The 25,388-nt window shown below is 42.2% G+C and overlaps 1 protein-coding gene across 2 annotated transcripts in view; it reads right to left on the reverse strand.

Annotated features, from left to right (window-relative positions):
- The window catches only part of GALNT13 (polypeptide N-acetylgalactosaminyltransferase 13), a 130,532-nt gene extending 118,418 nt beyond the window's left edge, over positions 1-12,114 (reverse strand). Inside the window, exons 1-2 of one of the 2 annotated variants that reach the window (XM_054210140.1) lie at positions 12,003-12,114; positions 503-601 (exon numbers count right to left, since the gene is read on the reverse strand). The gene's annotated coding sequence lies outside the window, so the exon portion shown is untranslated. Of the gene's footprint in view, positions 1-496; positions 602-12,002 lie in introns of both variants that reach the window. The other variant, XM_054210141.1, reaches the window with a different exon arrangement.
- Between the last annotated feature and the right edge of the window lie 13,274 nt (positions 12,115-25,388).

Genomic DNA, 25,388 nt, shown 5'->3' on the forward strand with positions numbered 1-25,388 from the left:
CTATGAATACCAACCATTTTGACTCACATACGTCATGGACAGTCCACATAACTTGCCTTCGTTTAGAAACACACATAATATATATATCCCTCTCGTGCAATGTAACGAAATTTCATAAAGATTACACAAAAGACAACAAAGCAGTGCTAACAGACAGCTCCAACTGACAATCATAATTTTATTGAACATTAGACACATACATTAATACAAAGAACAAAACTGAAATTTTAGTTTTCCTCAAATACTGTGTTTATAATGCTATTTTAAATATGGCCTCTGAGCACTAAAAGCAATTAATTTTTTATCTTGCAGAAAAATACTGAATACCACCTTATACCACCAAAAATGCCTTGCAAAAGAACGCTTCAGTCGCCCACCTACATATGTAGGCTCTTGCCTAAAACAGTAAGTTTGTCCAACAAAAGCTAAGTGTGATGGCCTCTGTATCTCCTCTCAAGCACATCTGTAGGTTAGATGAGTGTAATTAAAGCCTTACGCTTACTGTTATATGCTGCACTCCACGTCAAGACCAGGAGCTCTGCTTCGACCCTGCTCCCAAAGCACTGTCTTAGCACTGAACCGCTGGATACTTCCCAAGGGCCTATAAAAGAAAACAAAGAGAAGAAAGTCGTTATCACTTGACTGTCTTTTCTAGTACATAAACAAGTTCCTTAAAATTAAAAAAAGCTCTCGTAAGTTTTGTCCACATTTTAACCTACCTATCTTAATTAAATGTAATTTTATACATAATATTTTTCTATCTTAGTTTTGAAAAAACCCCAGCTTTTCAATCCAGCAGCTGGTAACTCAATCCCAACTGGTAACTCTCCTGCTTTAGCTCACTCCTGGCCCAGCTTTCTCCCCTCATCATCACACTCTTGCCACGCGGCCTCACCCTGCCGCATTGCTTTCTAGTAAAATGGAGTTCTGTCCCTCCCAAAGCGATGTCCCCAAGGAGCACATCGTCACACCAACTCCGGCAGGGAAACAGGAATCACAGGCATTCCAGTTTATCTCCTTGTTTAAACAGCAGCATCCCAGGTGAAAAACCCTGCTGAGCAACCTTTGTAACAGGTCATCTCCATTTTCAATAGTTCCCAAATATAAGAAATTTACATTACATTTAATTACAGGTCATTTGAACCAATGAGAGGGAAGAGATGGACTGATTTAAATACAGTTTTTCCAATTACTCTTGAAGCGCTATTTTACTATGTAATCATTAATAAAGTTTTCCATCTGTCTTAAATATAAACACAACCAATAGCTCTTTTTCTTGCTGAAGTGATTCACCGCCAGTTGATTTAAAATTTCAAGGGCCTGGGAATACTTGTTTTAGGTTAGCACAATTCATTTTCATGCTAGTCAACGGGAACAGTTTAATTATAGGAAGAAAATTAGAAAGAAAAAACAAATTAACAGAGATCGTTACTAGAAAAAAGAGAGGAGAAAAGAGCCAGCGCGTTAACCCTCCCCACGCAGTCTCCGTCACCATGGTGGCTGCAATTGGCTTTTGTAGCATTGAGCAGAATGGTTATTTGTTCAGCACCAGCTGAGATACAAAGGCATTTCCTCCCCAAGCTCTTAATAATACAGAAGAAATTTTTTTCTTCATCAGTTCTTGTTTTAATATAAGCGAGTAAACCTCAGAAGCGTAGCAGTCATAGATGGGCGACTGGAAAAATCTTCAATTCCCAATTCTGTGCAGTTTTTAAACAAAGATCCTGCCCAGGAACCGAAGCGTTTGCCAGCTGCACAGCGTACGGCTCTTCGAATAAAGGCTGAGCAAGAGGCTCTTATAAAGTTAGCAGCAACTATGGAAAACTTCTTTTTTACAATAAATAAAATTCAATTCAGATTCAATATTCCTCCCCCTTCTTAAAAAGATAAAACCCACTTTAATCTTTCAAAGTCCAGCTAATTCAGGGTGCTTTCACCCCCATGTGTGCACAGCACCTCACTCCAGGGAAGATGTCGCAGCCCAATGCGAAACGCCTTTCACCTCAAGCTCTAACCATTTATCTAGTCCTGGGTTGCTTTGCTACAAGTGTGAGGATCACTAGTGGCAAAGAAACAAGCATTCTATTCTTCACATCCTATAAATATATATATATTTATTTTTTTTTAAGGAAGAAATTAAATAAAGTATTTCATTGCCCAGAGAAAGACCACCAGCAGATATTGTAACTTTGCAGCCCATACAGTCCCAGCCAGTTACTCTGCAAACATACATAAAAATGCCTGCAGGGAACATGACCTGTTGGTAAGTATGAAGCACCAAAGGAGAACTCCTTTTTTTTTTCTTGGAACGCAAGTTTCAAATTCACACTACAAGAGCTCTCTCTTTGGGGTGGGAGGGAGCTTTCAAAGGCACACAGTGGAGGCTCAGTCCCACCGACGAGGTGGCTCAGTCCTTGGGGGAACCTGCCGGAACACCACGTTGGTTCACATGGGATGAGGAATTAAGATGAAATGGTTGAAGAGGGACCACTTGTCTTCTGCGTGGTCTTCTGCTGAAAGCCCCCCTCCCTGCCGCAGAGAGGGCTGACCAGCTCAGCCCTTTCTCTGGGCGTACATGAAGCCAGGTGGAAACCAGAACCGGGTACCATCAGGCACCGCCGAGTTTAAACTGGTCCCACGCATACCCGAGAGCTCCCAGGCTCCACCTAACCTCACCACGATCCTCAAATTAGTTTACATTTCAATTAAGGTTTATTTGAACAAATATGCAAAAATCCATGCATACTGAATTCCAAATGGATACGCATACATCAGCCAGATAGGCTAACTGATCTATTTTTCTTCAACCAAGTGCTTGACTTGAATTTGAAAAAATAGTTTCAGACAGAAAGATTTTTTTTTTAATAAAATGTAAGTTTATAATTTGGATTTTATTTTTTTTTTTTAACCTAGCTCAGAGCAAGGTTCTCCTTCTCCAGTTTGAGATTAACTCAAAATACATAGGAAAAAAATTTCAATCATGGTCCAGACCACTTACACCAATCTTGGGACACTTGTGCCAAAGTCTCCATGTTTCTTTCAATACACTTGTGGATTTTGAATGCTTTTTGGTCTCCATAAATGCTTTATATTACAATTCCTTAAGAGATAATTTCATTAGTATGTCTTAAAAAAAAAAAAAAAGCAAATGCAAACCATGGTTTAAACCAAGAACTAGATACAATGGCTGCTAACCCAAAAAAAAAAAAATACCAAAAACCGGCAACAAAGTGAGGGAAATTCCTGCCCCAAAAAACCCTGCAGTTTGGCAGTGTTATAAGCAATAAAAACAGGGTTTATACCAGAAAACAGTATGTAAATGTAGACATCATCTGCATAGCCAGCCTTTCCTAAAACTGTTGCAATAAAACGCTGTGGTAAGAGGATGTTATGGAGGTTGCAAATCCAAGCTCAGAAAACCGGCAGAATTAAGAGATAGCTGCAAAACCTTGACTTGCCTTTCTCACGCACTAAAAAAAAACTCTCTGCAGAGCCCACTGTCCCTGAGTGCACACGGCAGACCAGATTTGGTAAAACGAAGCAATTGTTCAGTATTTCTTCTTATAACTCATCACACGACCCCAAGCCATGCACAGAATGAACAATATTTAATTTTCTCAGGGGCTCGAAGCCATGGCATTCATCACTACTCTATCCAGTTGCCTCAAAAGCTTTTGATTCACAGTATCTCTGCAAGATTAAAAAAAAAAAAAAATATTATCCCCTGTGTAGAAACAATGGGAGCACAGACTGAGGCCAAGACTTTGAAAAGCATACACCCATTTGCTCCCTTGGTGATGCCCCCGGAGTCACCTTCGAAGCTGGACATGGAGCCCACGTTAGGGCACTGATTGAACAAAAGCCCGAAATCTTGAGCCAGTATTTTCCTATCAGTGCTGAAAGGGGACCAGCCCCTCGGTCTCACTTGCCTGGATCCCTCAAAGCCATCCGCCCAAGTGACAGAGTGGTCAGATAAAGTGACAAGCATAATCTTCACGTCTTGTGACTTAATGGACTAAAAGTGTTAAAATTGCAAATATGCTGCATGTAAAAATTTCACCTAAGGTGTTAACTGGAAGCTTCGAGCCAGAGTAATGCCTTTTTGAAGCACTGAACGTGGCTTTTTGTAACACGCCTGGTGATTATCTTGGTTCGAGCTCCTTTAAGGAGCATCCACCTGTTCCACGCACGAATGGTTTCCTCCCACTGCTTTTTGTTTTCACACTTTATTGGTGAGACTTGTGGCAATTTAAGGCTCTGTTGTGGACTTAAGAGACATAAATTGCAGCAACACAGGGGTGGGGGTAAGAGGAAGTCCAACACAACAGCACTTCAAGCACTACACACAAAAAAAACTAGATTCAGAAGAAACTTTATAGAATTTTATCTCCACACATTTTCAGATGGCGAGTTTCACTAAATCAGTATCGGTGTATCCTTGAACGGCCCCTTAATCTGTTGCCACTCTTAAGGCTCAATATGAATTAAGTGTCCTAATCCTTGAGCGAGACAGAAATAAACTGTTTACAAAAGTTCCTCCAAAGAAAATTGCCTGATTTATAACTCAGCGCTTTTACCGATTTAATACAGAAGCACAGTCAGAGTCCCAGAGTCCGTCTACATCCTAGAACCGTGATTACATCTATCACATTAATATCAAAACTACTCTGACATCCACCTGATCTCCCAAACCTGTGAGACTGCAGCTTGTGCAAAGCAACCAGTGTTAGCCATCTATACCCCCCAGGAGCACCAAAACTGACTAACGATATCTAGATGCTTAGATAAGAAAGGATACAAACTGCAAATTATTATTATGAAAGTACTGTTTCAAAACAAAACAGTCAATTTCTTATGGAATGAAATCTAAAATAGAGCTGAACATCATTTTTCAAGCCAACACTGATGTTACTGTTAGCCGTAAAAGCTTAATGAAGTGCCTACAGGAGCCAGGGCCTGATAAAAATGCAGCTTAATCTACCATGTACTATAGGAACAGGCAGAGGACGGGATGAGGAATGCTACAGCTCCTTCCTTTGCCAGATGTGGCCACATCTGCATGCATCTACAGCGAGCTGCGGTGCAGCATCAGGCAGTGGTTGCTTAGCAACAGGGGGGGCTGCTCCCCTGGGTACCAGGCTCTGCCAAAAGCCCCCTGAGCTGCCCGGAGCTTTGGGGCTTGCTCTCGGAGAGAGGAAGGGATGCCTTTTTTCAGCTGCCGGCTGGTTCCTGGCTCCTTCAGCGTCCCCCAGAGGTGTCCAACAGCTATGTGGAACTGGCAGCAGCGGAGGGGATGCACCAGAAGATACCTCTACTGGGATGATGGAACACCCAGGAATCCCACTGGCACCCTGCACCCTGTCTTGCAGGAGGACAAGGAGACCTGCTTCTGCCTCCTGGTCAACAAGCACTTAAACAGGTTTTGCTATGTGCTAGAAGAGCTTTAACCACCAGGATGGTGATAGCGGTAGAGGAAGAGAAACCACAGCAAAATATGCCCCAGCGATACCTGCACTGCCTTTCAGCGGCTTGCCTTCCCAGAGGACAAGAGCTGTATTTCCAAATCACATCACGGTTATTACTGCAGTTAAGTAGCACACGTCGTGTGCAATGCTCCGCAGCCAAAAAGCAGAATCAAGAATGCCTATTCCTGATAATCTGTTATTTGTACGGGTGTTTTATAGTACAGGTTTGACTAAGTATTGCTGTATACAGCTGCGCATTTCCACACAGACTATTTCCTCAATACCTCTGCATAGCACCAAACTACAAACAGAAGTCCTCCTCCCCTCTTCCTTTACATCCCTCTAAACTAACAGTATTGAGGGGAAAAAAACTACACTGTTGGGGGGACGGGGGCAGAAAACTGCCTTGGTTGACCTTTTGGGGTAGATACTTATCTCTCTAATGTGCCTGCCGTCTGAAGGCAGTATACTGTAATGGGTAAGTGGATGGAGTTACATTACTGTTATGACTCCAGTGGTAATTTCCTGCCTTTTCATTATTTAACCAAGGCATGCCGTGTTTTTCTACTGAATCTGTTATTTGTCATGTAGACCATTCGCATTAACACATGCGACTTAACACCTTAGTCAGCGCTGAAATTTATCCCGTCTGACATCTCTATATGTTAGCGAGCACCTCAATTCACAGCCTTTCAAATGTCCCTCTCATACACACTTGAAAGAATTTAGGCTAAAGGCAAAGAAATAGAAACCTTAGGATGGCCATAGATACTGTTATGATACCGACCACAAGAGTACTGTGTATGAGAACACTGGATCATTTTATGAGCCAGTTAATTCAGACATTTTAAATTACTGCTGTTGACAAATCCTTGTTATAATGCAACATTTGATGCTCAAGTGATGTACATATTAATGAACATGGAGCTCGTGATAGCAGCAGAATACTTAATTTTTTTAAAAATTAATGCAACTCTGTAGTAAAAGCACCCATAAAGCCCTCAGGTAAAGTAGAGTTTTAATCTTTCAGAACTGATCTATAGTACGCATCTGCTCTGTCAGAGCCATTTGGATCAGACTCCTGCAAAAGATGGGTAGGTCAGCTGAAGAGTAATCAGAAGTTTGCCGGAAGAAATTCCCAAGCAAAAATAAGAGTGATCACAAACGTCTTTTTCACACCTAAAGAAGGCAGGTCAGGGTTCAGCTCATCTGAAATTTAAAATTTCCAGCCTTCACCTTCAATAAATCAAAGAATGAATGCGACCGTTTCTCGTAGCTTTCCTGTGATTCACTGAAACTGCAGGAGTGAAAAAAACAGACAACAATATTTAAGTACCAGTCACAGAAAGATTTGGCATTATTATTTTTGTCAATCTCTGCTGCAGAATCAGAGTCCAAGGCAGGCAGTACTGCACCGAATGGAAATTAGCCAGCGTGAACTGACAAAACTCCATTAAAACATAACTGCATCCATGGTGTCATGGAATATGATCTAACGAGCTAACGTCCACTGCTTAAGCTTTGCGTAAAACGTGCTACGTTGCATTATAAATTAAATTTATCAGAGTTGCTACAAGAGCAATTATCACTAAAAAACTGAAGAGGCAAGCTTGCTTTAGAAACTACTAAGATTTGCAACCCTTTCTTTCTAAGCCATACCTTAATTTTAAAATAAATACATTTAAAACATTTTGCCTACAAAAAATCTTATTACTAGATTGATCCAACCAAACCTCGATATATACTATCCTCTGCAAAAACCATGAATCATCATTTAATACCATAAGCAGTTTATTAATTCATGTACAGGTATCTGAAGAACTTATAATGCTAGAACCGTCAATCTCTGAGATCAATACAGGAAGCTCTCTCACATTTAGTAAGAAGTTAAAAAAAAAAACCAAAAACAACAGGTATCTCTAGTTAGAGCTACCCAGTGTTTTGTGTTTTAAGAATTCGTTTCTCCCCCTCTCTTCTTTCCTGAAATAGGCTGCTTGACATTTAAAAATAGACCTATTCTTCATTTTAAAATGCATTTCCGTGACTCAGAAATTAAAGTGGAAAAGACTTATTAATTCATCTAACCAAACTTCTTTGTAATAAAAGCCTACCCTTTATTCTGCACTGCTTTGTTCAGACTAGAGTCAGGAGATGACTAGCACCAGTTTCTCCCGGAATCAATACCTCAAAGCACCACATCCTCAATATCCAGATAAGAAAATGTTTTTGTGTTCGCAGCCATCTCATTGTAAGCCACTTAGCTTGCAAATGATGCCTAATTTGTTAAGAGTTTATCTGGGTTTACTCCCTCTTTTACAGTCCATGCCTTCGGGTACTAACTTTGTACTAAGCCAGGCTCTTTCTACCAATGTGTTGGCACAAACCACCAAAAATGTAAAGCCAACTAAAAAAAAAAAAAAAACCACAACAAAAAAAAAAACCCACAGAGATTTTGGCATAGAATGTGGGCATAAACTCAATACCTAAATATCAGAAGACAATCCCAGGTGCTACTGGAAGCTACTGGAAGCTCACAGAAGAAATGCAAAGCCCTCCTCTCACTCCTTTTTCCATGTTCTTCCCCAAAGCACAGCCCATCTACTAACAGGTATGAACAAATCCGAGGACTCTGGTCGCCAGCCTCACAGGTTTCTCCTTGCCTTGACACTCAGACCCAATGTCTCCCCTCTCTCTAACCTACACTGACCACCCCACCGGGCGACAGGCAGGTCTTGAAAGCTGCTGCACAACCTCGTCACAGCTAGTTAGCAGACTAACCTGACTACATTTATTCTGTTTTCAGATGGCGGGTGCTCTCCCACATACCAGTGAAATTAAAAAGTAACAAGTACTTGAGTAGTACTGACAACTTGACAGATACTACCCAGGACCAGCCTTCTGGCTCTCCAAACAAGAACCAAATGCTGGAGCAAGTCAGGCAATGACACAAGGACCAGGGGAAAAGCAATGAGACAATCATCCCAAACAGCCCAAGGAGCTGTAGACATATACCAGGAGACTTCCCCACAAACCTTCGACAATCATGTGGCTTGCCAGCACAGACACCACACATTCATAGAATCATAGAATTGCCTCGGTTGGAAGGGACCCTTCAGATCATCAAGTCCAACCATCAGCCCAACACTGACAAAAACCCCCACTACCCCATGTCCCTCAGCACCACATCTACCCATCCTTTAAATACCTCCAGGGATGGTGACTCCACCACTGCCCTGGGCAGCCTCTTCCAATGCTTGACAGCCCTTTTGGTGAAGAAATTTTTCCTAATATCCAATCTAAACCTGCCCTGGCACAACTTAAGACCGTTTCCTCTTGTCCCATAGCCTGTTCCTTGGGAGAAGAGCCCGACCCCCGCTGGCTACACCCACCTTTCAGGGAGCTGTAGAGACCGAGAAGGTCTCCCCTCAGCCTCCTCTTCTCCAGGCTGAGCACCCCCAGCTCCCTCAGCCGCTCCTCACAAGACTCCTGCTCCAGACCCCTCACCAGCTCCGTTGCCCTTCTCTGGACACGCTCCACCAAGACACTGGACCAGCCACCCCAGCCACACTGCCACACTCAACGTCAACACTACACTAAGACCAAAAAATAACTCCACACTCATATTGCACCAGTCCCACTGACCAAATGGACAAAGATATTTGTGCGTGAAGATACTACCACAAACCCCAAACTGCAAACAGCTGGAACCAGAGCGTCACCAAAGAAATAACCACTGTAAGACAGTTTCCTACACAAGTCTCATTTGTAAGAGGGACTCCTTACTACTCCACATAGCCAAAAAGGCAGTGACCTGCTGGATGTGCACCTTTCTGCAGGGAGGTCCAGCCATGGCTTGACCCCGTGCCCAGCACCATGCAGTCCTGGTGCAGAAGAGCCGGAGCACAGCCCTCACCAGCAGTCACCAACCTGAACCCGAAGATCAGCCAAGTAAGGCACTCCTGCTCACATGAGCTGGGAGGACATATCCGACACAAAACGCCTGTGTCAACAGAAAACATGTATTTCACCTATGCTGTGAAGAGAAGGACCTCTTGATTCTTTTTTCTACATACCAAGGCCAAAGGAACTCATTTACAACGCTGGCAAATCAGAGCTCCCTCGCTTCTTCCAATCCAATGGAACAACAGTCTTCAAAACAGGAAAGTTTGTGAATACTAAAAAGACCATTTCTGATAACCAATAACAACCCTTTCTGACTTATTGGTTGTCATCCTACTCTAACTTAAAACTGATCATCACAATAGTAATAGAGTCTGTGCCGTCCAATCCTTTTTTTTTAACTCACCTCAAAGTTTTTGAAGAAAGGTTTGTTAAAAGTGCACAGCTCTTAGTATTTTGGATTTAAAAAAAAAAAAAAAAACAGAAAAAAAACAAAAAAACAAACCATCTTCTCCTATGTTCAAAAAATGATGTACAGCCAAATGGAACTCAATTCTCCCATATTTTCAGGAAAAGTATTCTCTTAAATTCACCTGCTAATGTACAAAACCCACTAGAATTGTGTTTTACATAGAAAAATATTACCGGGTTTCCTATTTTCTTATTTCCAACCGATTCTGCTTTTCTTTTTTTTTTTTTCTTTAGCCTTAATTTCTCTGTTATCTGACAGCAGGGTTAGGTAGTTCTATACTGTATTTTGCCTCAACCCAAAACAACTGCACTTAACATTACAAGGAAAGTAACGCAACCTGATTGTGCACATTCCCAAATATAAACTGGTCATAAGCTTGTGCTTATATAAGTTTTTACAGCTTATTCTCCTCTAGGAGTAGGGTTCTTGGGGGTAAGGACGGTGGGAACAGATATGTCACCTCTCTTCTTCATGAATGTTCAGCAAGAATCATAGTTTTTTCCAGGGGAGGCAGGAGGCAGGCGTTAACAGACATTAAACCCCAAAACCACGTAGGCTCATCTCCTCCCCTTCAGTCCGCATGTGTGCCTGAAAGCCACAGTTGTTTACGCTCAGATTTTCTTAAAGCTCATCCGCAGCCGAATGGGAGACTGCGAGTCTGGCTTTCCAGCCTGTTCTTCCAGCATCAGCATCTCCTGACAGCGCACACTCATCTTTGGGAACTCGCAAACACTGATCGCTCATGTACCAGCACAAAGATAGGAAGACACTGCACACACTTTGTTTCTTAGACTACTGCTTCGGTGAAGAAGTCACTTCTAAACCTCAAAGAACTAACCCAAGGGAATCCAAATCTATGCCATATTACACACTCTCTGTTTAATGCCATCCAAAACCACTTTTTGTAAACAAGGAAAAGAAAATCCTAAAGCATTTGTGGTAAGAGGCCAGGTAAAAAAATATCAGAAGATAAAGTACCACTTTTCAAGTTATACCAATTTTTTTAAATGTCTTCCTTAGCCTTAGCACCTTTGCATGGTTTTACCGATTAGCGCAGAACATCAAGATCAATGATAATCACACGTGCCATCAATCAAGGGCACAACAGAGGAAAATTAAAAAGGACTACTTGAAAAACAATACAAGCTTTAAGGCCTCACTTCCTCCCTCAGAGTCCAGTAGCCATCAACCAGTTAAAATAATCTTTGCCTCCTGCTTTCCTTTGCATAATTCTGAGCATGTCTTAATCTCTCATTAATCTTTCCTCTTGCTATTTCCATTCACCCAGGAGCACCCAAATATTCATCCCATTCTCATTTTGCAACAAAGAAGAAATAACGGCAGCCCTAGCAGCTATTTTTTTCTTTACTATTTCAGAATGATAAAATTTCTTATTAAAAAATGTAAAATAAACTTTATTTTCTGTTAGCTCTGATGAAGTTTTAACCCAATTCTTGGGAAAACCGTTGGCATCCTAACTTCACAGTGTTTTGAAGAAAAACGCTAGCTTCAAAACAGCGGTGCCAAATCTCATTTACCCTGGGTTTTGACTATTTACATTCACACAAAAACACAAGCGGCTAGCAAAATCCTAACGGCGTTTGGTGCTGCCAGCTCGGTGCTGGGAACGGAGACACGGCATCGGAATATTGGGAATAAACCAGGCTGATGGATTTCCCAGAGAGCCGGGAAACCTACGGCTGAAATTTACAGCCCAGAACGGTGTTCCCTCTCTGCTGCGAATATACTCTAGCCATGGTTCGCCAGGGGCATTTACATCTTTTCTCGCAACCTCAAAAAGCGAGACGCTCTCAGTTCCTCAGGGAGAAAACGGCAAGGTCTGGGGTTGAATCACACTTTCCCATGCATCGCCGTCTGGAGCCGCTGCCCCAGGTCAGGCTCATCCCTGCTGAAAAACCTCTCCGCCGCCTGAAAACCACCGGCAGGAAAAGAAGCGGGACCGGGATAAGGGCGGCTTCATCCGTGAAGCGGTTTGCCCAGCGCACCGTTAACCCAGGACCGACGGCAGCCCCCGACCCCGGCCAGCCCTCACCGGCCCCCCCGCGTCATTCGAAGTTGACAGACGAGCCAGGGCTGAGGCGAAGGGGACGAGCCCCCCTCCCCTTACCCCTGCCCGGGGACCCTCCGGCTGCCCCCCCGCTTACCTGCCAGCCCCTCAGCGGCGTTCCCCGGCCCCGCGCTCAGCAGCGCCGCCGCCCGCCCGGGGCAGAGCGCGGCGCCGCCGCCCTCCTCCTCCTCATGGCCGCCCGGGCGCGGCCGGACAGCGGCCCCCGGGCGCGGCCGGGGCTGCGCTGGGCTCGACTGGGCTCCGCGCCGCTGCCTCGCCGCCTCGCCGGCCGCCTCTCCTCCGCCGCGCCGCCCAATGGCTGCGGCGGCGCGGGCAGCCCACCCGGCTCCCGCGATACTTGGGGCTCGGCCCGGCGGAGCGGGGAGGCGGCGAGGTGGGTGCCCCCGCGGAGGAGGCGCGGAGCCTGCCTCGGCCGGGCGGGTGGGGAGAGAGGGAAGGAGAGGCGGGCAGGTGCGGGGAGGCGGCTCCTCGTCTTACCAACTGCGGCTGCCGGGAGGGCGGCGGCAAGGGGAGATGGTGGAAGGCGGGCAGGGGCGCTGAGGGGAGATGGTGGAAGGCGGGGCAGGGGCGCTGAGGGGAGCGGGCGGTGTTGCTGGGTCCCCGCCGTGAGGCGATGCGGGCGTCCCTCCGCCCTCATAAACCCCTAATCTGGGGTGGGATCCTGGACGCCCTCCCGCCAGGGGCTCTGGGCAGCTGCTGTACCCGGGCGGCTGCTCTCCCCCGGCCCGGCCCGGCCTCCCCCTCGCTGGTGCGTTCCCCGTTAGGTTTTTGGTCGCCAATGGATGGAATGGTAGAGAAAACAGTGTGAAAACCCCGAGAATAGAAACCAATTATATTAGAGTCATGAAAAGTGTTTGCACACCAGGTCAGTCACCGGGTGGTGTGGGGTGCAGGAGGCCTGATGTGCTCCCAGAGCCAGCACTGCCCCATAACCCTGGCGGGGTTTCAGTGGGTTATGGGTCAGCAACCATGAAGGGTGGCTAAGGTAGCCCAGTCACCCTTTGGACAGGTTATTAAGTGCCTCCTGTTAATGCTTTCTCTAGTTTCCCAGTACCGGAGGGAAGCACATGGACTCCTGTTAGGAGCAGCTGGGCATCGAGCCATTCTTACCCTCTGGTCCCAGCCCCGGTTACCAGATCCTGCAGGAGAACCTGTAGTAAGTTAGGGTTACATCTCAAAACGTTGTATTTCTCCATTTAAAAATAAATAGATTGAGTAATCATCATTGAAACATGTGTCCCAAAGCAGGTATATTTCACCATCCTTCAGGTAAAATTCAGAGGAATTTTTGCCACCTCACCCAAAGAGCCTTTACATCCGAGCAGCGGAGTGCTCTCGTGCATGTACAGTTAGGATGTTTTTTCAAATCGTCACGCCCAGATCTTAGAGGCTGTAGTTCTCGCATCAAAAGCGACAGAAAGTTTTCAGCATTGTCTGAAATGTTACTACATTTGTGAGGGAAGCCTTGCTCATTAGAAAAGGAAAGCAAAACAAACCAGTTAGCCATCCTGTTTACGTGACCAGCCAGGCAAGGACTGTGCAGACCTTAAATTTTTTCTCAATGGGTAGTGAATAAAAGGTCTGGGAAGTTCTGTATTTTGATTAAGCAGGCCAATTTAGTGTGCTCCTTTCACCTCTTCCTGCCTGTGTGTGACCAGACTTGCCAGCACTAAGCAAAGTGAAAAAGTCCTGACTTACAACATTTTGTTGTCAGTTGAATAGTATCCTTTTTTGACACTGAAAACCGACTGCATAAAGTAGCTGCTTTGATAGAAGAATGAGAAACATCTTGGTACTTCGTATTTCTCGTTCAACTAACAAAATAATAAAAGCATTTTTCAGTATGTTCTAAAATAACACGCGTAAGTGATTTTATGGCCTTTGTTTTTATTCTCAAAACATACCGAAAGATTGCTCGGAATTTTTTAACATCTCTTTGGGCTACAAAGTCTGTTCAATGTACATGATATACAGCCTTTAAAGAATTAAATGATTCCTAAGGTGGCCTCTATATAAGCAAAGCAGAGACCTCAGTCTAGTGCTAGAGGGCGAGACTGGAAATCCACAGTTCTGTGCGTCTCGCAGGATGAGCGAGTCAATTTCTCTGCATTGCAGCTTTCTTATCTCTAACCTCGCCCGGGCCTTGTAAGCACTAATTGCTTCCTGAAAAGTACGTTAAGAAGAAGTGGAAGTTGCCTGTATAAGTGCAAAGTATTCTTTCTCTCTTAATTTTTAATACTAATAGTAGGATGTTTGCTCCCAAGTAGGAAAACGTGAGCAATCGTGGTAGAAGAAAATAGAAATTCATAGAGTTTGGCACCCTTAAAACAATACTCTCCCATAAAACTAATACAGAAGAAAAAGCAAAATTCAGCGACTGCATTATTCATTCAGTCCTAATGCCGTGTTAGATTCCGGGTAATGCCACCCGTTTGAAAGAGCAGTGTAAAAATAGTGCAGAGCAGGTTTGTCTCATGGAAGGACTTTTTTCGCCACCTGACGAGTAACCATGCACTGTCACAGTGCAGAACCATTCACTGCTCAGGATAGTTCTCCTTTTAGTTCATATAATAGACAACCGCTGTCTTTATTCATGAGAATAACCAATCTCCAAATGTTACTAAGATACTTACTTTCAACATGCACCTGACAGCGCAACCGCACAGATCTGTAAACTAGTGTGTAAAAGATATTTGCTGCGTCAAAAAAATTTTATACTTCATTTTTCCCTGGTTGTTCAGAACTCGATTCCTCTGTAATAGCGGTTATTTCCTGTGTGTGGACCAAGACTTCTGCCTTTGTCCCGGTGTTAGAGATGTTGGTCCTTCACAGTGCTGGATGGTTTCAGTACAAGCGGTGCGTATTGAGCAGTGCCGCTGCAGCCAGCCCAGTGGTTCCGCAGTAACCTGTCTAGTTTGTCAGCTATTATTTTCTGGATTTCTTATCCTTTACTATATTGTGGCCAAATAAGGAAAGACTTCTCTCTCCAAAGTTACGTTACACGGCATTATATAGTATTAGTGTCCTTTTTAGAATAATGTATTCCTGACAATTTAAGAACACAGAATAAAGCCACAGAGGTACAGGAGTGAATAAAACATGCAAGGGTAGGTATACAAACTTGAAGGGTATGGCTTGTGTAACAGTGTGGTGTTTGCACCAAAGCATCTGTTTTATAACTTACTGTGGGTGGGCCACTTGCCGGTAACCATGACAAACGAAATCCCATTTTTTCAGGAAAAAATTCCATAATACCTAATGTATGATGGTAAAGGGCACATTAGAGAAGAATAGGCATACCTGACTGAATCAAAGGCAATGATCTGGACTGGGTGCTTGGAAAACAGTATAAGAAATAGCAAAAATATAAAATAATTCTTCCCTCAGCAGTCTGCATTTCCAGCAATTAGCAGTGTGGAGTTTCCAGTGTGGGGGCTGCATTCAGACCATCGCATTTAATATCTATTTGTAGATCTTCTATGAATTTTTCTTAACATCTATTTTAATCTGTTTTGACTTTTGGTTTCAACAACAGCTTGAGCCATAGAGTTCTAAGATTAATTACACATTTTGTATAAAAGTACCTCAATTTCACCACATTAGCTGTATGCTTGCTGCTTGATATTCTTACTGGGTGGTCTTCCATTCTGAGAATACTCTGGTATTCTGAGAAACAGTGGGCAATCATTTTTAATATATGGTTTTATGACATGTGATTTCACGGGCTTCGGTCTCTTCTTCCTTAGCCTTACAGGCAGAAGGAAAGTCCAGGTCACTTCATTTTCCCCTTACACGAAACCCACTCTACATCTCCACTCATCCTCATCTTTCCCTATGCTTTTTTTGTAGAGTTTGTGGGTTTTTTTCCTACTAGAACTTTTCTTTTTCCCTCCCAGAGAAAATAGGAATCTAGAACATCCCTTTGCTTTCCAGATACATCAGCGGTATCGCAGTCAGACTGGTTATCTCTGGGTTGACTGTGTGACCTGCATAAGTTCACGCCTGCTCAGCTTTTACAGGCGGGAATTAAATAGAGCCTAAATAAAACCAATGCTTTTTCTTGGCAAGTACTTTTAAATATGGCGTTGCATTATTTAAAATGTGTATAGTGTTGTGCCAAAAAAATGTATTCCTAGCTCTACTAGAATATCTACCGTGACCTTCTAACCAATCTGTCATGACAGAAGGGAACCTTTTTTTTTTCTGGCAGGTGAGGCTGGAGAAAAAAATTATATATATTTATTTCCTAGAACAGATCCTTTGACTTGTGTATGATCTTACGCAGAAAGGAAAACAAAGCTGGAGGAAGAAGCCAGTTTGTTTTCATCTGAGTTTTACATCAATAATTACACAAAATATAGAACTCTTTCCCACCACCTAATAGAAATAAAATGGGCTGATAGATAACAGACTGACAGTTATTGCATGTATACTGCCTTTCAGTGTAATTCATTTATTATTTTTTAGGTAATAGCCGCCTATACTGTTCTACTTACTCAATTTTATTGCTTTTGCTATATTACCTTTTCAAATGCAGAACCGCAGGTAAACCAAATGTAACTATTCATCAAACCCATGAAGTATCATTTATAACATTAAAGCAATCACAGCTAATGCATCAGTTAATCCCATACCTCCTCTGACGGGGACTTCCTGTATGAATGCACAGCCTGGTTTTACCATTTGAAAAGAAATTGGATAACCTTTGAGATAAATTTTCCTGCCCTACATGAGAAGGTTGAAATACCCTTGCATTTAAATACTTTATGCCCTGTACTCCCTTTATGTCTTGAACACAAATCTTAGAGCTTTTTTAAAGCGGGGTATGACACTTAGTCCTCTCATCTGATATAGTAGGTGTGTGTAATGATAAATTGCATACATTTGGCAGTAGTTCACTTACTTCAGACTTTAGTTTCTTCAGGACTCTTAGACAAATGTCATCTGGGCTTTGTGATTTCATTTCCTTTTTTCTTGCACATCTTAGTAACTGCCCGTGTCTTGCCTTCCTTATTTACAAAGGGTAAACCTCGAGCTGCTTCTTGCTAGTCCTGTCTATGTAGAGTCATTTACCTCTGCTTCTGTTTTCTTAATTAAAGAACAGAATATATTTCTCCGGTAGTGGAAGTGAAGTAAGGGCATTAGCATAAATACTGCTCCATGTTTTGCTTCTTATTTAGATGCATCAATCTGCTACAAATTTAAAAAGATGAATAAGCTCAGTAAAGCTGGAAAACATACATAGAGCTGAGCCTAAACCTTTATGCTGAATTTGAGTCTCTTTTTGCAGTTATGGACCCAGAAAGAATCTCAAACCTCAGTGAGCTCTGTTTCAGGTCCTGTGAGAAGCTGGTTTTGAGCACCCTGCGGTCTGTATGTACTCAGTGAACCGACCTGTGTTGGAGTTGGTAAAGAGCATTTTCTTCTCATGGTTCCTCTGGATGCAACAGCCTGCTGTTTGACGATGTGCATACTGGAATTGGCACTCAAAGCTCTGCTCAGTACCAGTTAGTGGTGGTAAAAATAATATTCCAGAATTGTTTTCAGTTTGAGGGTGAGGATGATCAAAAGGACACAGGCACTTTTGGACGCAAAGCACTCATAATGCAAAAAAATATTTGAGAAAATCCTTTTTGCTCTGAATTCAAAACACTGATATCCAGATGCGTATTTGGCATTATGAGAGAATTAATTTTGTCATCAACCTATTTCTTTATGTTTGATAAAATTTCATTTCAGAAATAAAGGATTTATAGCTTACTTTCCCTCAATGCACATTATCATTTATATAACTGACAGCTTCAGTTGTTAAAAGCAGTACATGAAGTTTTTTCCAATAAAGGGCTCACATCTTTCTGACATTTATTACAAGTTTATTACTTCTATACCCTTCTCAGCGAAGCCGTTTCATTCATTGTGGGAGTGTCTGGAGTACAGATTTTTCATTACCTGTGACTTCCCATTAATTTTAGGCCAGAAGTGGTTTCCTTTCGACTGGTTGTTAAAAACAGGAAGGGCGTAAAAACACACAAAGTCAATTAAGCTAAGAAAACTCATTTGGGATGGAAGGGGAAGGTTAAAGTACGCTTGTGTTTTTCTCCCCTCTGCCTTCTCAGAGTAGAAAGAAGGTGGGTTAGTCACTCTTTTGATTTACTTTAGAATAAAAAAAATCACTGCCTAAAAGACTGACTGAACTGGTTATGTGATACACAATATTTTCACTTCTGCATCAGCATCACAGTGATTATATTAAGACAACAGATTTCTTAACTGAGTGCCTGACTGAGCAGCATCCTTTGTCCCAGAGTAGATAGCAAATCAAATTCTAAGGGACATTTCTGTATCTGCACACAGATGCTAAAATCGGATTGCATGTTCACCTGTGGAGGAAGAGGGCATCCCGTGCCAGTTGGACTCGGTGCCAGAGAACAGTCCCAGGCAAGTTTAATGTACTAATACAGATGAAGCCTTCAGGAGCCTTCCTCCAAGTCCTAAAATCGGTACACATAACTGCGTCTATTGGGGGCCCACAGTTGCAATCCTAGCCCCTTAGATCACCGAGCTGAGCTAGTTTAATAGTTTTTCCCTTGTGCAGGACAGGATCTGGTCTTGTGTCTAGAAATGCATCAAATTTCCATATTTACAATATTTGCTTTCAGTTCCTGGTAATGTTCTAGGTGTCAGATAAAGATCTGACACCTTACCAAACCTCAGTAACAATTTTGATCACGTCTACGCTAATCTTTTCTCTAGCTTGTTCATAGTAAAGCTTACATGATAAATGAAGACATCATCTTAGTAAAACTCAATTTTCTTTGTCATACAATTTATCTTTCCCCTTCAAATGATCTCCTTTTTTAAAATTAAAAGTTCTGTTACTAGCGTTATCCTATGAATTGTTTTGGGTTTTTTTCCCCTTAATCTGTGCTTCCAATCTCCATCTGCATGAAGGGCAAATTGTACTCCAAAATCTTATATAGCAACAATGCTTTATGAATATTGGAAGTCATATAGCTTTCTTATTAAAAATAAAAAGTGTCTTGAATTCACACCATAAAACTGCCTTTGGGATTTCAGCACGTGTTCTGGAAACCTCAGAGGCGTTGATCAGAGAGATTACTGTCTTTTTGGTCTCAACTCAGAGAAAAAATAATGTTTTACAAACTCAATTAGAGATCTTGAAAACAAAGTAAAACCGTTAGAAATGGCAGTCTCGAATAGCAAACATGAAATGATTGGTCTAGCTACGTGCAGGTCATGCTTGAAACAACTCATAAGCCACAAGAGAAATAATTCACACAGGTAAAAGGGAGGTTGGCAAACCCAGGCACATCTAAGTTACTCCCTCGACAGTGAATGAGGAAGTTTATCTTCCTTTGAGATGGCAATGGCTAAATGGAGTTATCTATATTATTTTTCCCGGTTTTGTTTCACATATGTAATTGTATCTGTAACTTGGAAGTAAAATGGGGCACTCTTTCTAAAATCGAGATTACCCTTCCTTTGTGAACCAAATGATATTTTAAATGCACTTGCTGCTTACAAAAAAAAAAAAAACGGTAGCCATAAATACCACATTATAATTGGGTGGAGTTTTGGGCTGGTGCTGCCTGGGAGGTATCATTTTGTCTGGTCTAGTAGACTTTTTCTGAGCATCTCTTTTCAGTCGGACTTCACACAAAACTCAGAGGGCATGGTTGCCTGCTGCCTCCTTTCAACCCAGCAGGGCAGTGCATAAATCATTCATCAAGGGGGTGGTAGACCTGTAAATAATTATCAACTCTGTTCGAGGAGGCCTGAATAGATATGTTTGGTCTCCCAGGTGTGAGCTGTATGCAGACAGCCTGCTGGTGAGCAAGGTCTAGGGCACTTCAGAGCTGAGCTTTTTAAAATATCCCTGCTTATAGAGCTCTGCATTGTCAGAAGGGGCATATTCCCATCCTCAGGAGGTGGCACGTTAGCTGTCTGCTGCAGGCGGGGGGACACAAAGGTCTAGAAGCCCTGCTTTGACATGCTGTTGCTGCATGCAGACGGTGGTGTGCTGCTTTAGGAATTTGGTTGGTGTAAGGGTGGCAGTCTCCGTGTCCCTGTGCATCCCCCTGTGTCCCTGGACGTGCCAGCAATGGACGGTAATTTTGTACCACTTCAAGTGAGCAGGCTTGGGTCCAAGTCCCTGCTCTGAAGGCTATCTAACAGGAGAAAATTAAACATTGATTGGAGGCAGGCTTAGTACCCAACTATCCACAACATCACCCTGCCTCCTTTCTGGCCCAATTAATACTTAATGATTCTGTACAAAGTGATACGGCTTTAATAGGATGGACTGAGAGAAATTTCCTTCCTGCCTCATTAGCCAGCAGTCTCCCAAGCTCTCATGGGAAATGGGGGCTGCAGGTTGAAGTTCTCTTAGGCAGAGGAGGAAATTCAATCCAAGTCCTCGCATCCTGTGTGGGCTCTGCAGCCACTGAACTGGGACCATGCCAGAGGCACCAGTGGTATCTCCTCTCCCAGCCAAAGGCACACCACCAAATAATGAAACTCACAGCAAATTCTCCACTGTATGGTGTATAAGCATGTTAGTATGTGCTAAACATTGTATTCTTAATTTCCAGACTAATATTCATGGAGTGTGATTTGAGAAAACTACAGCAGTATTTTAATCAGAGTTATTCACCTGAAGTAGCTGTTAGCTATTTATGGCATTAATTCAGGCTTAATGGCTTTCTGCCTAGGGAAATCTTTCATTTTAATAACACATAGATCACATCCAAGGGTGACCTCATTCATATTTGGAAAACAGATACTCTATATACAGTGTTTTCTGGGGGTTAGTTTTGCTTCTGTCAGTAACTGCTGCCACATTTTAAATGAGATATCACATTTTCATATGTATAATAGCAGCCAACGATCTTTTTGGCTCAAAAATAAACTGCAAATGTTCTTACTTACAAATAAATGAACAGTCATTACCCATTGTGGTGTAAACTCGGTGTCTCTCAACACATTTGCATTTACTCTGTTGAGATGCAGAGGGGTTTGGCCTTGGTACCTACAACAATAACAGAAATATTACTTGTAAAGAAATAAAATGTGCTATAAAAGGAGAAACTAAATTTCCCTTTGTAAGTACTCTTTCCAAATGTTTTCCCGAGGCATTACCCAAATGTCATTTATATTGCTTGCAGAATTTCCCTTGTTAAAAAAGGCATTAATTTGGTTTGCTTTTGCAAGGCATTATACGAATCCATCTGAAACCATGCAGCTCATTGAAATCCTTCTTGTGGTGGGATGATGCCACCCACACCTTGGGAGAGCAGCTGCTGTGTTGTGTCAGCCTCCAAGGAACGTTCAAACCTGGAAGTGCCTTAATTGCCTCCTTCAGTGCTGCTGTCAAAATTTCGCGCATGACAGAACGTACGAGGTTGCTATCAACTATTAACTTTTTCCTGCCTCAGTTAAGGTTTGTAACTCCACCAAAAGAAATATTATGGCTTTCTCCTGCTTCTCTGCGTACCCTGAAAAGAACAGCGTGTTCATGCATGGCTTCATCATACTGAAGCAGCACGTAGCTAAGAATGAGTTAAATTTCAAGTACAATAGTGTACCGTGGGTTAAAAAAAAATTTGAGTCTGCATAATAAAAGGATTAAAAAAAGTTGAGTTCTGTGACAGCGCTAATTTGTGAACAGCTGCCCAATTCTAAGCTTATTTATTTCAAACTTTCTCATAGAATTATGAGTGCTCTACCGCTGGAAAGGGAAAACCTTTCTAATTAAGTTTGCGTAAAACAGGGTGCATTATTTACAACTCCGAATTGATTAGTTTCAGACTTTTTCTTCCTATTCATCAATTAATTAGTCAGAGAGCAGTTTCAACACATTGACATCATCGGAAATTGTTCTATTTTATGTGAGCATAAAGCAGCATATAAATTGTTTACAAACTTCTCCTTATTAGGGATACTTCAGAGAATTTGAAAGCACAGATTTAATACTTACACAGATGTATACCTCGGGCTTTCCTAAGTACTCCCGCTTCCCAATTTAGGTAGTTAAAATGATACAGAAGCCTGTGGAGCAGGCGCCAGGCTATATTCAGCTGGCACCTCTGAGCACCAGCAAAGCTCCTGTAATTCTAGAGAGTGCACTGGGACAGAAGATGGATGTATCAGTGTGGAGTCAAGCCAAACTTTGTGGGTTTATTGGGTTTTGTGGCAAAAAGAGGGCTTTGTAGAACTGCCACTCATCTGCTCGCTCACATCCGCCAGTTGGGTTTTCTGCTGCTGGTATCTTGCTCTAAGAAACTGAGCCCTTCTTGTGTTTTTGTTCCAGTTGTTTCTTCTTTTTGAGATGAATCTTTTTATTTTTCACTGACACTGCAGAATCTCAAGGTGTTTTTTTTCTTTCCTCTGGTATCAGCCCCATCAATATTTTCCTTCCTGCAGCCACTAGACTTCCACTGCAGCCAATTAGTCCTGGCCATGTTCGTTCTGTTGATCAGTTCTGATTTGAAAGAATGCTGTTTGCATCTGAACTCAGAATATGATTTCCTACCGCAAAGCTGTAACATCATTCATTCATTTTTAATGCTTTTTGTCCATTTGTCTTTTTTTGGGGAGATGGCACAGGCATTCGCATATGCAGAAGCAAAATAACCCAATCTGATCTTATTACTCTGTGCTTACCAAAATGAAAATCCTAGTGGAGGAAATGCTCTCAAATGTCTCTGAATACGTAAAAGATAATTTAATATTTCATTTCACATAATTTTCACAAGCCTTTTACATCATATACATCCTATTGTCACATTCTTTCTTCTCCCTCCAGCTGTTCTGTCAATTACAAGAACACTGCACATTATGACAGAAATTTATGAAGACTTCATCCACAAGTATCATGCCTTATTTGATTTTTGAAATTAGCATTTCACACCATGTCCTTAAAAACTTACTCCCTCTTTTCCCAGTCTTTGAAGACTATTGACATTTTCTCTCTTTCTCAATAATCACTTTTTTTTTCACTTTGTAAAGGGAAAATATTAATATGATTTGTGGTACCTCTGATTTCTCCATTTCGTATCTCTGAAAAATAATTATTCACTTGGAAAATGCATTGATTTGAAAGAAAATTATTCCAGTCCTCTTTGAATTTCACTGACCGACTTCTAAAGAATTTGTTTTAGCTTGCACACTGAAGTAGATAATTCATTAAAATAGCACACCTTAGTAGTACCAAACATCCAAGTTTCTCTCTTCATTTTCCAGGTGTATTCTCCCTTATGTCTGCATAGTTTGACAGCAGCATCTAAATTTTATTTCTGCTATCCTTTTTTTATTCCATGACTGCATGATTTCAACCCAAATAAATCCTAATTTGACCTCTGGTTAAACTCATCTTCTAATTGACAGAAGGTCTCAGGTAGTGCAGTTACCAGAGGAAGCTTTTCACCCACTGGCGGCGTTAGGGTTCTTAACCTCTACGCTCAGAAGTTTGTGACGCTAGTCCTTCTTCCTTGTTGCAGGTTTTAGGCACGTCACAGGAACCAGGTCAAGAAATTAAGAAGATTGAATTCGTGGGACTGTGGCACTAACCTTCCACTTGTGTCAAGACTTTAAAGATTTTCTTGAAATTTTAGGTGTCAGCAGGTACGGAGTTAACATTATCGATTTTCTCTTGAGTTAGAAGCACAGAATAAGGTAGCATTATACTCTGTTCTTGCAGCAGAGTGACGCTTAGTGTGGTACCATTGCTCTAGATTATTTATATTGCTAAATTCACACATTTTGTAAAAGCTGCTTGACACTTCATGTTGTTCTAGAATAGTATACGTAGGCTATTGATCTGATACCAATGAAACTGGCATCGGGAGTTCATTGTATTTGGTGGCTCCAAACCCACTTTGAGCTAACACAACAGTGCAAGAGTATGTCTGTTACAACATGGTTTTAATTCTTATTTCCAATCACCTACACAAGAGGACGGCAAACCTGCTCACCTCTGCATAAAGAACGGAGATCACAAAGCAGACTGATGCCCTTATTTTTCAAGGAAGAGTAGAGTTCCTGTTACTGAATAAAGAAGCTCTAGGCACTAAGTCTAGCAGAATCTACTTTCCTGAAATTCTCTTCAGCGTGGTATCCCTGTGCAAAAACAATCAGAGCTGATGGATGTCTACAGTGATAGTTTGGTGCAAGTTATTAATGAAATAAAAGCCTAACACAAAAAGGACAAACCAATAGATGGCTGGTAGAAATATACATAATTTACATAATAATACAGAATTTAAAATGTCTTTAAATGCTAAAGCAGTAATAGTGACCGGTGCATTCTGTTTCACATTTTAGAGGTGTTTTCACAAAAAACGTAACATTATTAAATGAAATAATGCAAACTAACTACAGTGTATGTCTATCAAGTGGCTCAGTTTCTCCCTCGTTTACTGCTTTAACCACAGCAGTGCAGTTAAATGATAGTGTTGTGGACAAAGCTGAAGAAACCAGTCATTAAGACACCACCTGTGGATTCCTGATGTTATAGCTTATCCTGCCCAAGTAATAGCTTTGTAAGGTCTCTGTTATACAAGAATAATTCAACCTGCACTAACCATATCCTTATTTCAGTATTCAAAGAAAAAGAAGAAATCAGCACATCACTTGCAACCCAAGTACCATATTAATAGCCCACGTGACATCTATTTTTCTTGTAAAATTGCTAAAAGCACTTACTTGTTCTGTGGTACGTCTGTAGTGCACAGCAGAGTGCCCCTCCACGGTGCATCTCCGTGCACAAGTCCTGACAAACGTGACCATTTTAGCTTGTGGCAGAGAGCTACTCGGAGCTATTGGTGCCAACTCAGGAATTTCTGCATCACACTATTGCAAAGCGCGCAGCCTTGCAGGAGCCTACGTTGTCCTGAAATCAATGCTGTAGGCTTCTAAGTCACTTACTGGTTTTCTTCTTAAGTGACCCCAGTCCTACCTGCTGGCCGTACGGGCCAGTTCGTAAGTGTTCTGGGGATATCACAAAGGAGAAAATAAGACATTTTCTTGCCAAGATGGAAAAACAAGACAAACAAAGTAGAAACGAGTTCTTGGACCTACAGCTGCTATTCACCGTGCTACAGGTAACGCGTGCTCACTGTCAGCACAGGGTGGATGGCTGCATCACCGTAAGTTTCACAGATGCAGAATAGGTAAGTGATTAAACAGCCAAGTGCTTCAAAAAGCCTGCTGTAGCACGCTGTGTAGAAAACGCTAATGTAGTGGTACGTACAGGTTCACAAAAAATATTAATCAAATTAATAGCATTTGGCTTGCTCCATGGCCAGCAGGGAGGGGTGGGTACTTCCAGCAGGTGCATCGGGGCAGCCGAGGTTCCTGCTCCGGGGCCGCTCTCAGTTGGCTTTCCAGGGAGCTCTGGCAGATGTTTTGTGAGGTTGAGGCTAACTTTAACCTTTAGAATATC

The sequence above is a fragment of the Rissa tridactyla genome, chromosome 7, assembly GCF_028500815.1.
Source record: "Rissa tridactyla isolate bRisTri1 chromosome 7, bRisTri1.patW.cur.20221130, whole genome shotgun sequence".
NCBI lineage: Eukaryota > Metazoa > Chordata > Aves > Charadriiformes > Laridae > Rissa > Rissa tridactyla.